The following is an 8,528-nucleotide window of genomic DNA, read 5'->3' as shown; positions in this document are numbered from 1 at the left end:
GTCTAAAGAATTGCTGCTACAACAATAGGTTGATTTGTTACTGACTGAGAATAAAATAGTTAAGAATCTTTTTTATCTACATAAGTTGACATAGGAAATTTTCTTTTCATTGAAATAACTGCCACACAAAAAAAATAGTGGCCATTTTAGTAGGTGAGAAATGATATCTCATTGTGGCTTTGATTTGCATTCCTGTAATAGCTGGTGATGTGGAGCATCTTTGCATGTGCTTTTTAGCCATTTATATTTCCTCTCTGAAGAAATGTCTATTCAAATCTATTTTTTAATTGCATTGTTTGTCTTTGTATTTTTGAGTTGTAGGATTACTTTATATATTCTGGATATTAAACCCATATTCGATGTGTGGTTTCTAAATATTTTCTCAAATTGAGCAGGCTGTCTTCACTTTCTTAACAAAGTCTTTTGAAGCACAGAAGTTTTTGATTTTGAGGTGGTCCCTTATCTATTTTTTTTCACTGTTTTTGCTTTGGTTGTAAAGTCTAAGAAACCACTGCCTACCACAAGATCTGGAAGATGCTTCTCTATGTTTTCTTCTAGGAGTTTTATGGTCCTGATTCTTATATTTAGGCTTTTGATCCATTTTTACTTAATTTTTGTATAAGGTGTGAGGGAGGGGATCCTCTTTCATTCTTTTCCATATGGATATCTAGCTCTCCCAGAACCTTTTGTTGAAAAGACTATTTTGTCCCAGTTGGATTGACTAGGCAGCCTTGTCAAATATCAACTGGGCACAGCTATGACAGCTGTATTTCAATTCCATTGGTCAGTACATCTATCTTCATGCCAGTAGCATACGATTTTAACCACTGTAGCTTTGTAATATACTTTAAAGTCAGAAAGTGTAAATCCCCCAACTTCCTTCTTCATCTTCAGAAAATTTTCAGCTATTCAAGGCCCCTTACCCTTCAAATAAATTTGATGATTGTCTTTTCCATTTCTGTAAAGTAGGTCGTTGGAATTTTGATGGGGATTGCTTTTAATCTTTTAACCAATTTGGGCAGAACTGACATCTTAACTATATTTAGTCTTCCTATCCTTGAACTCAGGATATCTTACTATTTATTTCAGTTCTTTGATTTCTCTTAGTAATGTTTTGAGGTTTTCTGTATACCAGCCCTTTATATCCTTGGTTAGATTTACTCGTAGATATTTGATTTTTAAATTGCTGCTGTAACTTACATTCTTTTCTTGATTTTCTCCTCAGGTTGATCATTGCTAGTATATGGAAACAATACTGGTTTTTGCATGTTGATATTATATCCCACCACTTTGCTGAACTCATTTATGATGTCTAGTAGCTTCGTGGTAGATTTTTCGATACTTCCTATATATAGGATCATGTCATCTGCAAATAGTGGGTTTTACTTCTTCCTTTCCCATTTGGATGCCTTTTATTTTTTCTTTTCTTCTGTTGAACCACCTATGCATAACTGGAATAAAGCCCACGTGATCATGGTGTATGATTATTTTAATGTGCTTTAGAATTTTTTTTTATAAATTAAAAAAATTAACAACAAACAAAACAATAAGATATCATTCCATTCTACATATATAATCAGTAATTCTTAATATCATCACATAGTTGCATATTCATCATTTCTTAGAACATTTGCATTGATTTAGAAAAAGAAATAAAACAATAAGAGAGAAAAAAAAGTTATACATACCATACCCCTTACCCCTCACTTTCATTTACCACTAGCATTTCAAACTAAATTTATTTTAACATTTATTCCCCCTATTATTTATGGTTATTCCATATGTTCTACTCTTTTGTTGATATGGTAGATAAAAGGAGCATCAGACACAAGGTTTTCACATTCACAGAGTCACATTGTGAAAGCTCTATCATTGCTCCATCATCATCAAGAAACATGGCTACTGGAACACAGCACTACATTTTCAGGCAGTTCCCTCCAGCCTCTCCACTACATCTTGAACAACAAGGTGATATCTACTTAATGCATAAGAATAACCTCCAGGATAACCTCTCGACTCTGTTTGGAATCTCTCAGCCATTGACACTTAGTCTCATTTCACTCTTCCCCCTTTTGGTCGAGAAGATTCTCTCAATCCCTTGATGTTAATTCTCAGCTCATTCTAGGGTTTTTCTCAGTCCCTTGATGCTGAGTCTCAGCTCATTCCAGGATCTCTGTCCCACGTTACCAGGAAGGTCCACACCCCTGGGAGTCATGTCCCATGCAGAGGGGGGGAGGGTGGTGAGACTGCTACGTCATGTTGGCTGGAGGGAGAGGCCACATCTGAGCAACAAAAGAGGCTCCCTTGGAGGTGACTCTTAGGCCTAAATTTTAAGTAGACTTGACTTATCCTTTGTGGGGTTAAGTTTCATATGAACAAACCCCAAGACTGGGGGCTCAGCCTGTAGCTTTGGTTGTCCACACTGCTTGTGAGAATATCAAGAATTTGACTTGGGGAAGTCGAATTTCTCCCCGCTCTCACCATTCCCCGAAGGGGGCTTGCAAATATTTTTCCACTCACTGATCATATCACTCTGGGATTCATCGGGGCATCACTCTGAACAAACCAACAAAATCTCATGTCCTACCTGAGATTCCAAGTACTTATGATGTTCAATCAAACTATCTATATAAGTTATATTAGGAAATGCTCTAGTCAAAATATAAATTTTGTAACAAATAAACATTTTTTGCTTTAGTCTCACACATAAGGTGACATTTTAAAATATTAATTACCATCTATTTTCAGCACCCTGCAATAATGACATTCCTTTATTCTTCCTCATGCAAAAACATTTTTTAAATTTTGTACATTGTACATTTCACTATTGTTATACACTCTAGGCATTCCTAGATTATACCATCTTAATCTTTTGTGCTTTAGAATTTGATTTTCATTTATTTTGTCGAGGGTTTTTGCATCTATAGTCATTAGAGAAATTGGTGTGTAAGTTCTTTTCAGCTAGTACCTTTATCTGGCATTGGTATTAGGGTGATGGTGGCCTCAGAATGAGTTAAGTAAGGTCCTTCTTTGATTTTTTGGAAGTTGGAACAACACTGTATTATTTCTTCTTGCAACGATTGGCAGAACTCACCTGAGAATCCATGTGATCCAGGGCTTTCCTCTTTTGGGAGGTTTTGATGACTAACTCCATCTCTTTACTTATGATTGGTTTGTTGAAGCATTCTATTACTTATAGAGTCAGTGTAGGCTGTTGTCTTTTTCTAAGAATTTGTCCATTTCATCAAAATTGTCTAATTTGTTAGCATACAATTAATTATTCATAGTATTCTCTCCTGAACCTTTTTATCTCTGTGGGGTCAATAGTAATGCCCTGTCATATTTCTTCATTTATTTGTATCTTCTGTCTTTTTTCTTTGTCAGTCTAGCTGAGAGTTTTTCAACTTTATTAATTTTCCCAAGGAGCCAAATTTTGGTTTTGTTATTCTCTCCATTGTTTGTGATTCTCAATTTCATTTATTTCTGCTTTAATCTTTATTTCTTTCCTTCTGCTTGCTGTGGATTAGTTTGCTGTTCTCTTTTTCTAGTTCCTTCAAGTGTGCATTTAGGTCTCTAATTTTAGCTATTTCTTCTTTTTTAATGTAGCTGTTTAGGACTGTAAACTTCCCTCTCAGCACTGCCTTTCACTGCATCCCATAAGTTTTGATACATGGTGTTCTCATTTCCATTTGTTCTGCAACATTTACTGATTTCATTTGCAAATTCTTCTTTGACCCACTGATTATTTAAGAATGTGTTGTTCAACCTCCATATACTTGGGAATTTTAAGTTCTCCACTTGTTATTGATTTCCAGCTTCATCCCATTATGATCAGAGAAAGTACCTTGTAAAATTTCAGTCTTTATAAATTTATTGTGAGAAGTTTTTTGGTCCAATATGTGGTATATCCTGGAGAATGATCTATGAGCAATTGAGAAGAATGTATATCCCTGCAGTTTTGGGGTACAATGTTCTGCATATGTCTGTTAGGTCTAGTATATTTATATTATACAAGTTTTCTGTCTCCTTATTGATCCTGTCTAGTTGTTCTATCTATTGATGAGTGTGGCATGTTAAAGTCTCCAACTATTATTGCAGAGATGTATTTTTCTCCCTTCAGTTTTGCCAGTGTTTGCCTCATATATTTTGGGGCAACCTAATTAGGTGCATAAATATTTACCATTGTTATTTCTTCTTGGTGGAATGCCACTTTTATTAATATATAGTGTCCTTCCTTGCCTCTTTTAACAGTTTCACATTTAAGTTTATTTTGTCCAATATTAGTATACTACTCCAGCAGTTTTTTGGTTACTGTTTGTGTGGAAAGTCTTCCTCCAAACTTTCACCTCCAACCTATATGTGTCTGTGGGTCTAAGATGAGTTTCCTGCAGACAGCATATGGACGGTCATAACTTTTATCCATTCTGCCAAGTTTTGCTTTTGGAATGGGGAGTTCTTAATCCATTAACATTCAATGTTATTACTATAAAGGCAGTACTTACTTCAACCATTTTATTCTTTGGTTTTTATATGAAATAGCTTTTATTACCCTTTTTATTATGCCTGCTGATAATATTAATTTCTACACTCTACCGCAAGCCTCTCCATCCTGACTTTTCCGTTCAGCGTGCAGAACTCCTTTCAGTATTTCTTATAGGGCAAGGTCTCTTGTTGACAAATTATCTCAGCTTCTGTTTATCTGTGAATACTTTAAACTTTCCCTCATTTCTGAAGGACATTTCTGCCAGATAAAGAATTCTTGGCAGGCAATTTTTTCTTTTTCAGTACCTTAAAAATATCATCAACTGCCTTCTTGTCTCCATGGTTTCTGATGAGAAACTGGCACTTAATTGTATTACTGTTCCCTTGTATATAACAAATTGCTTTTCTCTTACTACTTTTGGATTCTCTCTTTATCATTGGTCTTTGATATCCTGATTAGTCTTGGAGTAGGTCTATTAGGATTTATGCTGTTTGGCACATTTTGTGCTTCTTGGAGATGTATTTTATTTCTGTTATAAGAGTTGAGATATTTCAGCTATATTTTCCTCTGATATTTTTTCTGCTCCTTTTCCCTTCCCTTCTCCTTCTGAGACACTCATGATGCATATGTTTGTGCACTTCATGCTGTCATCCAAATCCCTGAGACCCTGCTCAAATTTTCCCATTCTTTTGTAGTAGTTCAGAGCAGTTATGTACCTCAGAAAAGGCTATGTTCTTTTAATCCTTTCTTGTGGGTGTAGACCTATTGTGAGTAGGACCTTTTCGTTAGGTTGCTTCAACTGAGATGTGACCCACCCAGTTCAAGGTGGGTCTTAGTCCTTTACTGGAATTCTTTATGAAAGGATAAAAGGCAGAAACACAGAGAAAGCAATTGAAACCAGAACCCATGAGAGAACGGCAGCAGCCGTTGCCATGTGCCTTCCCATATGACAGAGGAACCCTGGATATCAGCAGTCTTTCCTCAGAGACTGTATCTTCCTCCTGATGCCTTAATTTTGTCATCCTATGGCCACAGAACTTTAAATTTGTAAACTGTTAAATCCCCACTGAAAAAGCCAACCCATTTCTGATATATTGCATTCTGGCAGCTTTAGCAAACCAAAACACTTTTTTCTATCTGCTCTTCAGTCTATAAAGTTCCAATTGTCTTCTCTTCTACCTCTCTGAGTTTGTCTTCTTCCTGCTAGCGTATGCTCTTGGTGCCTCTAATGTACTTTTAATCTCCTCCATTTTGCCTTTCATCCTATCATTTCTGTTTATATATATATTTGGGGGCAGGAAATAGGAATCAAACTGGGTCTCTGGCATGGCAGGGGAGAACTCTGCCTGCTGAGCCACCATGGCCCACTCTGTTATATTTCTTTTTATACTTTCAAATCTCAATGTTGGAAACTTCATTAGATTATCTCCACAGAGATATGACTCACCCAATTGAGGGTATTACCTTTTGAATAGAGGGAGATGTGACTCCACTCATTCCAGGTGAGATTGCTGGGATTCTTTTAAAAAAGCATTTTTGAAAGAGCCACGAAGCAGAGAGCCCATGAAGCCAGAGACCTTTGGACATTTTCAAGGCCTTAGAACTGTAAACTAGCAACTTAATAAATTCCCCCTTTTTGAAAGTCATTCCATTTCTGGTATATTGCATTCTGGTAGCTAGCAAACTAGAACAGATTTTGGTACCAGAGAAGTGGGGTATTGCTGCGGTTTGCAAATACCAAACACATTGGAATGGCTTTTTAAATGGAAAAAGAGAAGATTCAGGAAGAGTTGTGAAGAGCTTGACAGAGATGGCCTAAAGTGTTTTGAAGAGACTGTTGGCAGAAATGTGGACTCTTGGGATGCCTCTGGCAAGGCACTAGACAGAAATAAGGCATGTGTTATTGGAAACTGGAAGGAAGGCAATCCTTCTTTTAAAATGGCACATAATCTGGCAAAAATGACTAGTGGCTTTTGTGGGAAGGCAAATTTTAAAAGCCATGAACTTGGATATTTAGCAGAAGAGACTTCCAAATTAAATGTGGAAAGTGCAGCCTGGTTTCTCCTCAAAGTTTATAGCGAGATGCGACAGGAAAGAGATAAGCTGAGAGATGAACTTTTGGGTACAAAGAAACCAGAAACTGATGTTCTGGAAAATTCTGGGATTTCAAGAAGGGAGATATCAGATAATAGTGACCCACATGAGGATTTGGCCAAATGTGTAACCAATCAGCCATTTCAGAGAAAGCCAGGATTGGAGATGGAGTTGTCCAGGAAAGATCTGTGGAAACTCCTGTTGTCTGATGGGCACAATCCTTGCTTGTTATATAGAAAGCCAACAAGAGTGCTGTGGGATCTGTATAAACAGAGCCACTGCAAGTCTGGATTGGGGGGCTCAGAAAAGGGACAATGTGAAGGTAAAATAACTTCTGAGGCAGAACTGTGGAAGCTAAAGTCTGAAGTCAAGAAGTCTTGAGCCAGGACAGAGACCCACTCAAGCACTAGGAGAGGGTAAGTTTGCCCAGAAGGCAGAGGGTATACCTTCCACCTCCTTGCAGTAGAAGAGTCATGCTGCTTCAGGCCTTGGGGAAGGTACAGTACACTCCTTGAGGATTGGGGAGAGCCTGGCTGCCACCACATGGAGGGGTTGAGCATGTGCCCTGGAGATGGCAAAGAACCTGGATACAGACCCAATGTTTGGAGAGGATGGAGCCGAGAAAAAAGGTGGTCTCCCAATGTCCCCCAAGGTTGCATTCAGAGAGAGGCAGGCCACTGTGTAAGCCTTTGGAAAGGATGGGATGGCACTTTCTAAACCTCCAAAGATAAATGACTCTCAGACTTTTAAATCTAATGGAGATTGTCCTGCAAGTTTTTGAAACTGCTTGAGTTCAGTGATCCCTGTGTTCCTTCCAATTCCTCCCTATAGAAATGGGTATATGTATCGTATGACTGTTCCTCCTTTGTATATTGGCAGCAAATAACTTGTTCTGAGTTTTTACAGGTCCAGAGCCAGAGGAAAATTTTGCCTTAGGACAGATCATGCCTATAACTAATTTTGATGACACTTTGTACTAATTTTATCTTTTTTTTTTTTTATTGTATAGTATAACATATATACAAAGCAAACAAATAAAACAGCAATAATTTGCAAAGCACTCTTCAACAAGTAGTTCTCTCTCAAGTTCCTCCAGGTGTACTGTTAAGTCCTCGATTTTTGCTCTTTCTTGTTTTTTAATATAGGCATATAGGGCAATAAATTTCCCTCTCAGCACAGCCTTTGCCACATTTCATGAATTCTGATAAGTTGATTCTCATTTTCATTAATCTCCAGATAGCTACTGATTTCTCTAGAAATTTCCTCTTTGACCCACTGGTTGTTTAGAGTGTGTTATTTAATCTCCAAATATTTGTGAATGTTCTTGTTCTTTGGTGGTTATTGAGATCCAGCTTCATCCCATTGTGATCAGAGAAAGTGCTTTGAATAATTTCAATGTTTTTAAATTTATAAAGACCTGTTTTGTGCCCCAGCATATGACCTATCCTAGAGAATGTTCGATGAGCACTAGAGAAGAATGTATATCCTTCTGTTTTGGGGTGCAATGACCTATATATGTATGTCTAATAGGTCTAATTCATTTATCAATTTATTTAACTTCTCTATTTCCTTGTTGATCTTCTGTCTCGTTGTTCTATCTATACAGTAGAGTGGTGTATTGAAGTCTCCTACTATTGTTGTTGAAACATCTATCGCTCCCTTCAGTTCTGCCAATGTCTGTCATCTCTGGTTTTACCTTCATATTGCATTTGTATTATTACTGAAATGTTTTAAGGTTTTCTGATATTGTGATGGAATGAATGTATTTTGTATATGGGAAAAACATACCATTCTTAGGGTCCAAAGAGTGGAATGTGCTGGGTTGAAAGGATCTGTGTACCCCAGAAAAGCCATGGCTTAACCCAAACCCAATCTTGTGCAGCAGCATTTCTTTAAAACCTTATTCAATACTGTATGTTTGAAACTTGCTTAGACTGTCTCCACAAAGATG

Source organism: Tamandua tetradactyla, chromosome X (assembly GCF_023851605.1).
Source record: "Tamandua tetradactyla isolate mTamTet1 chromosome X, mTamTet1.pri, whole genome shotgun sequence".
NCBI classification, from domain to species: Eukaryota; Metazoa; Chordata; class Mammalia; order Pilosa; family Myrmecophagidae; genus Tamandua; species Tamandua tetradactyla.
Note: the sequence above shows the minus strand (reverse complement) of the source record.